Source organism: Amphimedon queenslandica, unplaced genomic scaffold, assembly GCF_000090795.2.
Source record: "Amphimedon queenslandica unplaced genomic scaffold, v1.1 AMPQUscaffold_12563, whole genome shotgun sequence".
NCBI classification, from domain to species: Eukaryota; Metazoa; Porifera; class Demospongiae; order Haplosclerida; family Niphatidae; genus Amphimedon; species Amphimedon queenslandica.
The window spans coordinates 11712-20292 of NW_003547200.1; the positions used below are offsets into that span (position 1 = coordinate 11712).

General features: G+C 36.1%; 1 protein-coding gene and 3 long non-coding RNA genes across 5 annotated transcripts in view; 2 read left to right on the plus strand and 2 right to left on the minus strand.

Moving 5' to 3' along the window:
* Positions 1–796, plus strand: part of LOC100636597 (TBC1 domain family member 20-like) — a 6544-nt gene extending 5748 nt beyond the window's left edge. Inside the window, exon 7 of the mRNA XM_020003695.1 lies at positions 668–796. The gene's annotated coding sequence lies outside the window, so the exon portion shown is untranslated. The remainder of the gene's footprint in view (positions 1–667) is intronic.
* Positions 797–2824: 2028 nt separating this feature from the next.
* Positions 2825–3016, plus strand: LOC109587456 (uncharacterized). The gene is made up of 2 exons (XR_002187625.1): positions 2825–2893; positions 2948–3016. It is a non-coding gene; the product is annotated as an uncharacterized LOC109587456 (long non-coding RNA).
* Positions 3017–3322: 306 nt separating this feature from the next.
* On the minus strand, positions 3323–3625 carry LOC109587455 (uncharacterized). Its single transcript, XR_002187624.1, has 3 exons — positions 3588–3625; positions 3406–3538; positions 3323–3361 (listed from the first exon to the last, which is right to left on the minus strand). It is a non-coding gene; the product is annotated as an uncharacterized LOC109587455 (long non-coding RNA).
* A 611-nt stretch (positions 3626–4236) lies between these two features.
* Positions 4237–6498, minus strand: LOC109587457 (uncharacterized). Of its 2 annotated transcripts, XR_002187627.1 has the most exons (5): positions 6203–6498; positions 5935–6123; positions 5662–5861; positions 4351–4539; positions 4237–4255 (listed from the first exon to the last, which is right to left on the minus strand). It is a non-coding gene; the product is annotated as an uncharacterized LOC109587457 (long non-coding RNA). The 2 variants fall into 2 exon arrangements; XR_002187626.1 differs by lacking the exon at positions 6203–6498 and having other exon boundaries at positions 5935–6158.
* Between the last annotated feature and the right edge of the window lie 2083 nt (positions 6499–8581).

The following is an 8581-nucleotide window of genomic DNA, read 5'->3' on the forward strand; positions in this document are numbered from 1 at the left end:
GCTATACATCTGTCCTTTACTGACATGTACTATGTTAAAACTCCTTGTTTATAGATACACACCACAAATAGAAGCCGTTAAGTTATAATTAGAATGAAGTATGGCAAAAAATAATTTAATGCAAAGGTTAAGTTTTTTGCATTGTTGTCACATACTATTGCAAACAGTAGACAAGGCAAATCACTATCAGTTTCAGTGGCTAAATTTAGGCTTATTTGTGATAATTATCTATAATGCACACCACACAAAACACAGTATTATGCAATATACAGTGCATTCATGGTTCTAGGATACCCTCTTTTGCTAGAGTTTTACTTTTTCTACTAGTATATACTCATGTACAATAAATTGCACGTCACAAACCACCTCAAATCCACCCTTTAGTTTTATTGGTGTGTCCCAGTATCATATCATTTATATGCATTGCACCATTCAGTATACAGGGTACACCCTCCTAATGTATAACAGGTACTCTGATGATATTACCAGTATGCACCCATATACACCCCTTTTACTGGTATAGCATTGCACTATTTTTTACTAGTACACTTATAGATAGATCATGCAAATCTATCCTTTCTACTGGTATGTCAAACTGCTTGTTCTTAAGTTATACAATAAATATATTCAGTTGTTGGTTAATGTGTTATTAATAGATATTTTAAAGAGCTAAAGGACAGTGGATATGGACCAGTGACAGTATTCTATTGTGGGTCACCAGTACTGGCTAGAGTATTATCAGTGAAGTCTCAATATTATGGATTTAAATTTAGAAAAGAAAACTTTTAGACATTAACAATAATAATAATGTACTATATACACTGATGCTCACTCTAATTATAATACTTATGTGTTGTTAAGTACTAATCATTGTGTAATGGAATGATCCAGTTCAGTCAGTACAATAACATTATTCATGATTATTGATGATACACTAGTGATACTTCTCATGATACACTGATACACTCAATGATATACTTCAGTTACACACACACCCACTCACTTTATATTGTATTCTTTGGATCTGAAGGAACTACTACTGGAGTGTACATTAGTTGTACTTCAAAGGTCAATAGCTGCATGTGTCTATAGAATTCTATCAGTTACTATTGTATTTATGATAAGACTTGCTTCCTGTATGCATGCACAAGCCACAGTGAAGTAGTGTATCAGAAACCACCCTATGCAAATCCACCCTCTGTAATATCTGTCCTCTTAGTATGTACATATTGATTTGTACCACCCCAATCCACCCCTATCTCTTCAGTAATAAGATACAGTATATACCCATCCATAGTCTCACCCCTCAGAGAAAACATCATTTTTTACATGTTTAAATTGCAGAATATACATCAGAAATCCACCCTCTTTAGTAATAAGATATTTTAATGATATTCAGTGTTATTGGTGTGTTCCAGTAACTATCTTCATGAGGTCCTATATACCACACACATATATACACTGATACACCCATCCTTTATATACTGGTACATGTAGTACATCTGAACTGCTGCATTTCAGTTTACAGGGAAAGCTTGTTCCTCTGATTAACTAGTGAAGGCTACTCTTATACTTTGCAGTACTAGAAAGGATCTGCTCTTCAATTCCTTTCATAAAGTCCTTCTTTCTTTATTGTGGTGTAAGTGATCACTGAAATAGCTACTGGGCGTCTTAAGTTACCTAATTCTCTCATTGTCCTCCATACTATAGCACAAAATGATTGATGTCTCTCAATGGAGAGCAAGTATTGGACTGTGGAACTACTCCAGTAGACCAGCTAATGGAAGCCCTTCTCACTCATTCAAAGCTGCAGTAGACAGCAAGTTATGCAGTACTACATTAGGAGAGAAAACATCTAAACTGCCAGCAGTTCTGTCTCTTATTGTTTCCCTTCTTTTATCTTTATTAAGATATATGAAGTTTAATTTTATTTCTCCAACTGGTAAACAAACTAACAGCATATTATCATACAGTGTATTTACAATAGGTATAATTACTGTTACTGTTATGATCCACTGCCTCCAGTCATTTGTCTTGTTTATAGCTACTATTGGCAGTAGCTCTGATCTGATCTACTATTTGATTTTATTTCTCCTCCTCCTCTTATCAGGAGATGTTGAACTCAATCCTGGTCCTATGATTGATGATCAACCTGATATTTTCCTATTACTTCAATGGCTTGAACCACTTGTTGACTGGCAATCGTTTGGTCTTCTCTTACCTGGAATAACACGGCAAGATATTACAATAATTGAAGATTTTGCAATTGATGCTAAAGAAAGTAAAGTGGGTCTCTTTTCTAAATGGCTTAAAAGGAATCCTGCAGCAACATGGAGAGATGTACTCAATGCACTGATGAAAAGAGAAGAGATCAATTTATTACAAGCTATTAATGATCAGTTACAAGTACATCAAGGAGGTATGATCATGAATGCACTTGAATTAAACTAATTATTCATTATAGAAATGGAGCTTAATATGAAAGCAGTCACACAAATATTTCATTCTTCTGCTCACCATTACATGCTAATAGGGAATGGATTGAATGTAAATGTTTCTGATCTGATGCCAACACCAGGAGCAGCAGATATCAATTCTATGTTGGTATTCCAGAGGTGGTTTGATGCTAATAGAGATGTCAATTGGGATACATTAGTTAAACTTTGTAATAGCTTTCCTGATAAACTTGGCAAAGCAAAATCTAACCTTCTGGCATATATAGGTAAGAAACTTTAATGTTTGTATGTGTGTACATTATCATATCAGTGATCAATATAGTCATTATATCTCAATAAATTAGGTCAGTCTTTACCTGATAATGTCAGTCCACATAATGTACTACCATCACCAGTAGATAGTAATGTATCCAATACACCAGTTACTAATATAAGAGGTAAATAGTAAATTATTTAATGTGTATACAATTTTTATGTATCTTGATCAAAAGGTCAGTCTGATGTAGCTAAACCCATTAGTTCAATACCTCATGATGTTCAAGGATATGCTGACAATATGAGACAACACTACAAACACCAACCTATTGTTGCTACAGACTGGCCACCAAGAATTGGAAAAGATTTCTTTGGAAGACTAGCACTAGTAGAAAAACATAACTCCAGCACACAAGCAAAATCAGCTTGGCATATGCTAAGAGGACAAGTTGATAAAACAATTAAACTAACTGAAAACAAAGAGATAAGTGTTGAAGATGTCCTCCAACCCACAGAAAGTTCTCTGTCTCTCAGAGTAGTAATAGATGGTCCTCCTGGCATTGGCAAGACCACACTCTGTCGTAAACTGTTAAATATGTGGTCTAATGGAACACTTGTACACCAACAGTATGACTTGGTACTTTACTGTCCTTTAAGGAATAGCAATATAGCTACAGCTACTACGCTAACTGACCTGTTTGAGTATAGACGTTATGAAGTTCCCATGGTAGCTGAATGGTTTGAGAAGAGGAATGGAGAAGGATTACTGATAATTTTTGATGGCTGGGATGAACTAAGTGAAAAACTCAGAAAGTCTTCATTAGTTGCTAGTATTATTCATAGAAAGCAGTTAAACCAATGTTTAGTAATTGTTACCTCTCGTAGCTATGCCTCTTCCTCACTTTTGAAAATGGATACTCTCAGTAGACATGTTCAGATATTTGGGTTTTCTGAGGAAGAAATATCAACAGTAATTATACAAACACTTCAAAAAGATACAAAACTAGCACAAGAAATTATTCAATACTTTGACAAAAATATGATCTTTATTAATGATAGTGATGATGAACTTGAATTACCAACAGATGAAGACTCACAAATAGCAGTGAAACTCATTAATGATCTTAAAGTACGAAATGATGTCCAATCATTGTGTTATGTACCACTAGTCTGTTCCATGGTCATTTTAGTTTGTTATAAGGAAGGAGGACACTTACCAACAACACTCACTCAACTTTATGAGAACTTTATCCTACAAACTATAAGAAGACACGTTGATAAAAATGACCTTAACCCACATACTTTAGATAGTCTTTCTTCATTACCATCACAATTAGCTAAACCTTTACAAGAGATGTGTCAATTAGCTTATACTAACCTGGCTAATACAAGAATGACATTCTCTTTACATCAACTACAGTCACTGAGTGAGGCAGTCAAGGAAAACTATCTTGGATTGATGACAAGATTCACAGATTATGGTGAGGAGAAGTATCAGTTCCTTCACTTGAGTATACAGGAATTTCTAGCTGCATGGTGGATAGCTAAGCATGAGAAGAAGACAGAGGAAGTGTTTAAGGAACACTTTGATGATGATCACTTTCGAATGTGTCTGAGGTTTGTAGCAGGCCTAACTCACCTTGAACATGAGAGCTATCAACAGTATTTTAAACAACAACTTGGCTTAGAATGTAAGAGGAAACCACTGTTTGGATTTGAGACTTGTCATCTCTCCTACTTTTATCACAATCCTGAAATTAGAATAAGTCACAGTGATCATATCAGATCTGATGATTTTGACAATGCTCCCATTCTTCTTCTTCAAATCCTGTATGAATCACAGAACAAAACATTATGTCAAGTATTAGCACAATCCATCAACAACCACCCACTGTGTCTGTATGATGATAGTGTATTATTATCATTATCATTGTTTGACTGCTTGTGTCTCAGTTACTGTATAAATAATTCCAATACAACATGGAATCGCTTGCACCTAGAGTTTGAGTTGCTATTAGTCTTAACCAAATGGACCAGCCAGACTACCAATAACTCACTACAGACCCAGTGTAAGGGACTGGAGGTAGTTTTGCATGAACCCACTGATAAATTAACACACAGATTATTACAATCATCACTTCTATACAATATTCAGGAGTGTTACTGTGAATTAATTCGAGGTGAATATGCTCCCTGTCTTGTATTGTTACAATTCCTCAATCTTCCTCAATTGAAGATACTGCACTTAATGATGCACTTTCCTCCTCTACAAACAGTTGACAATACATACTACACAGACAAGTGCACTGAACTTGAGGAATGCATAAAAAAGAATTCAATACTACAAGAAATGAAGATTAAGTTTGAAGCAGAGAACGAAATAACAAGTACCATCATCAGTGTCATTAGAGGAGTAATAAGAAATAAAACAATAACATCATTAATATTGCATGTTCGTTCAAATTTAAATCAATTTCGTCCTCCTCCTCGTCCTCCTCTACCTGGTAGAGTAATAGAGCAGTTACTAAAGGACAACAACACATTGCAATCCCTTTCACTTGACATAGATAATGAACTCCTACCATCATCACTGAATATAGTAGAGGTGAACACACCACTGACTGCTCTAGTAATAGGAGGAGGATGGTGGAGCAGTAAATCGATGGCATCACCACTCCTTCCACATATCAAAGGATTACACTGTCTGATACTACATTATCCATACCCACCACATCTTCTGTTTCTCTCTCATCCCAGTCTACATACACTTACATTACCACTAGACACAGCTGAGAGTGCTATTGAACTATTTACTATCCTACAAACCAATACTACACTTAAAGCTCTGAGTGTGGACATAGAGGAGGAGCTCGAGGAGGAGATGGCATATACCAGCAGCGTGGGTACTAGTCTGCAAGACATGCTAGCACAAAACCAAACACTAAAATACCTTAAAATTTCTAGTTCAAACGTGTCCTTCATAACAACTGGTCTCAGACGCAACACCAGTCTACAGCAGTTGAGTGTAAAATCTATTCCACTACCACTGAATGAAGAGGTAAGAACTTTTATTGATGTCATCTCTCAAAAGAACGATCTGACAGAACTTAAAGTGAACTTCACACTAGATCCGCATTATTCATACAGTAACTGTAGTGAGGGAGAGAAGGAACAAAAAATGACACTATTGTTTTATGAACAGGTACTACCTACTGTTACTTACATGTTACAGTCACATACAACCATCAGACTACTGAAGATAAAGTGTAACTATTTATACCTAAAAGAGTTATCTCAACCAAATTGGATAGAACTAGTACAACATTTATGCGAAACTATCTTCGCCCATCCGTCACTTGAATATATCGAGATTAATACTGTATACATTAGTCCTGCTCTCCTGGTGGATACTCTTAAAGATCAAAAGAAGACATTGATTGATAAACACGAAAAAGAACAACCACACAAACCACTACCAATAGTGAACTTACTTTAGGTATTAATTATTACTTTGTTTAGCTTGCATCAGGATCATGGACTCCTGTCAGTCCTGTGAATGTTAGAAACTAATCTTTAGAATTCAAATTTTATTATAGGCTTCATTTTTGTTTTAAAAAATAATTGAAGGGTGTGGCTAGACTATCTATCTAGGTAATAAACGAGGTAATAAATTATTACCAAGCGCTAGCGCTTGGTATGTACATAGATTGTATTACTAAGTAACAGGGATAGGAAACAGATCACGTGATCTCATTCAAATTAATGAAAGCAGGTGCGGACGAACCTTGTAAGACCATAGATATTATAGACTACGTAGTCTATAATATCTATGGTAAGACTCTGCCCCTTCCCCGGCTCGTTGAGACAAGAGCTGAGAGGACTACTGGATTAAGTGTAGCTTGAAGCCAGATCCAGGGCAGTTATATAGCTTATATTGTTGCTGAAGGTTTGCTTACTTATCAGAAACTGTTAAAGCTGTAATACAGCACTTTATTTTGAAGAAAAATGAGAAAAAGCATGCTTTTTTACCATGCGTAATAGGTGTGAAATCTATTCAACCTATAACTTGCTAAGGGTAACTAAAACTGAGAGAGTGTCAATATAAAAAACATGCATCAAGTAAAGCTACGTGCCACTAAAACACTTTCATTATCACTAGTGCTTCATACAGATCATAAGATCCCAAAATGTCTGTTTTTAGAGGCATATCTGTTCAACCTATATCACAAAAAGTAAGTAAAATTAGGATAAAGGACAAAAACTGTAACAAAGATCAGGGTTTTTCACATGCCTTTAGCCTATTATATAAGCCACAGACGGCACTTTGGAAAAATAATAGCTGTATTCGTTAATTTGTGCCATCACAAAGGCAATTTCAATGATAACATGGGCCGCGAGAGGCGGCGAAGATTCTGTCAACAAAACTATGCTTAACCGTCACAAAGAACAGTCATGAACTCCCAAGACCTATCTGTTCATTATCGATAGTAAATAAAATTCAAATTAATACAGTTGGAGACTAGGAGAAGAGCTTGTGTAGTCCTTCCATTGCTTTTCCACCATTACAGAGTCTGTCCGTGTGACGTCATCAGTTTCCAATCCCTGTTACTTAGTAATACAATCTTGGTATGTAGGGTTGAGTTGAACGAGCGCTCCCCCAAAATGGCTGCCATCCCAGAAGCATTGAGCCCGTTTAATATCTTTAGAAACTCATTGTGGCTTATCTGACAGTCCAAATGTCCTTTATAATTTCATCAAAACATTTCAGTGTTATAAAAAGTAGCAAAAAACTTTCATAAGATAGTTATACGGCAAATGAATGCATGCATGCCTGCATGCACCAAATGTTCAGGTTTCTCCTTCTTCTTCTTCTTCTTCTTCCACAGTTAAGGAAGAACTAGTCCTACAGTTTTTATCCTAGAAATATGATTTTTGCACCATTGTGCTGCGTTTCAGGGACGCTAGTGCAGTGTGGCTTGGCATTGTAATTCTAGAAAATGATTTCTTGTCGTTATTTTCAAGCACACATGGACTCACCAAGTGGTTGGACGCCATTTTTGATGCAGCCAACTGCGCATGCTCCGTATTATTTTAATGGAGAGAGATTGGAAGCTCGATTGGAAGCTCTGAGCTTTTACAATTACCTCGACAATTACTGACTGATCTGTGATTACATTGAGATGATGTGCGTACCTAAACACCCAGCTATCTACTGACGTGACACCAATCACTTCCAGTGAGAGAAATTATTGTAAATAAACCTTAATGATTTTATTGCTTAGTCATCCAGGCTAAGTTTGGTGTTTATAATTCATATATATATACTTCAGTTTACTTCCATCTCTTCAAGTAAGGTAAATATAATAGAGTAAATTGTCGGTTTTATACCATGCATGCCTTACTACATGTATTATATTTATAGCCACTCCATGCAATTAGATTCAGGGGCGTAGCTGGGAAGGAAATGATGAGGGGGCCTGAAGACAAATGGCGCGCGAAGCGCGCCGAAAATTTGGCCACACCCTTTTTAGCGTTCGTATAGTGCACTAAAATAGCATTTTGCGTATTTTAAAAGCATCAAAATCTTACATTTTCAACAATGATTAATATAAAATGAATGTTTTGCTTCTGTCTACTTCTTATTTCTTGTACATTTGCTGCTGTGCAATGTATTGTAAATGATTACAAGGTGGTTAATTTTTATTACTAGGTGGTAAGTAATAAAACAAACAATGAATATCATTATCTCCAACAATTGATGGGGGGGCCCAGGCCCCTGTAGGCCCCCCCTCAGATACGCCCCTGATTAGATTCATACTGCTTTCCCATTTCATGCCCACATGGTCCCCATCACTATTTTCATTACCATA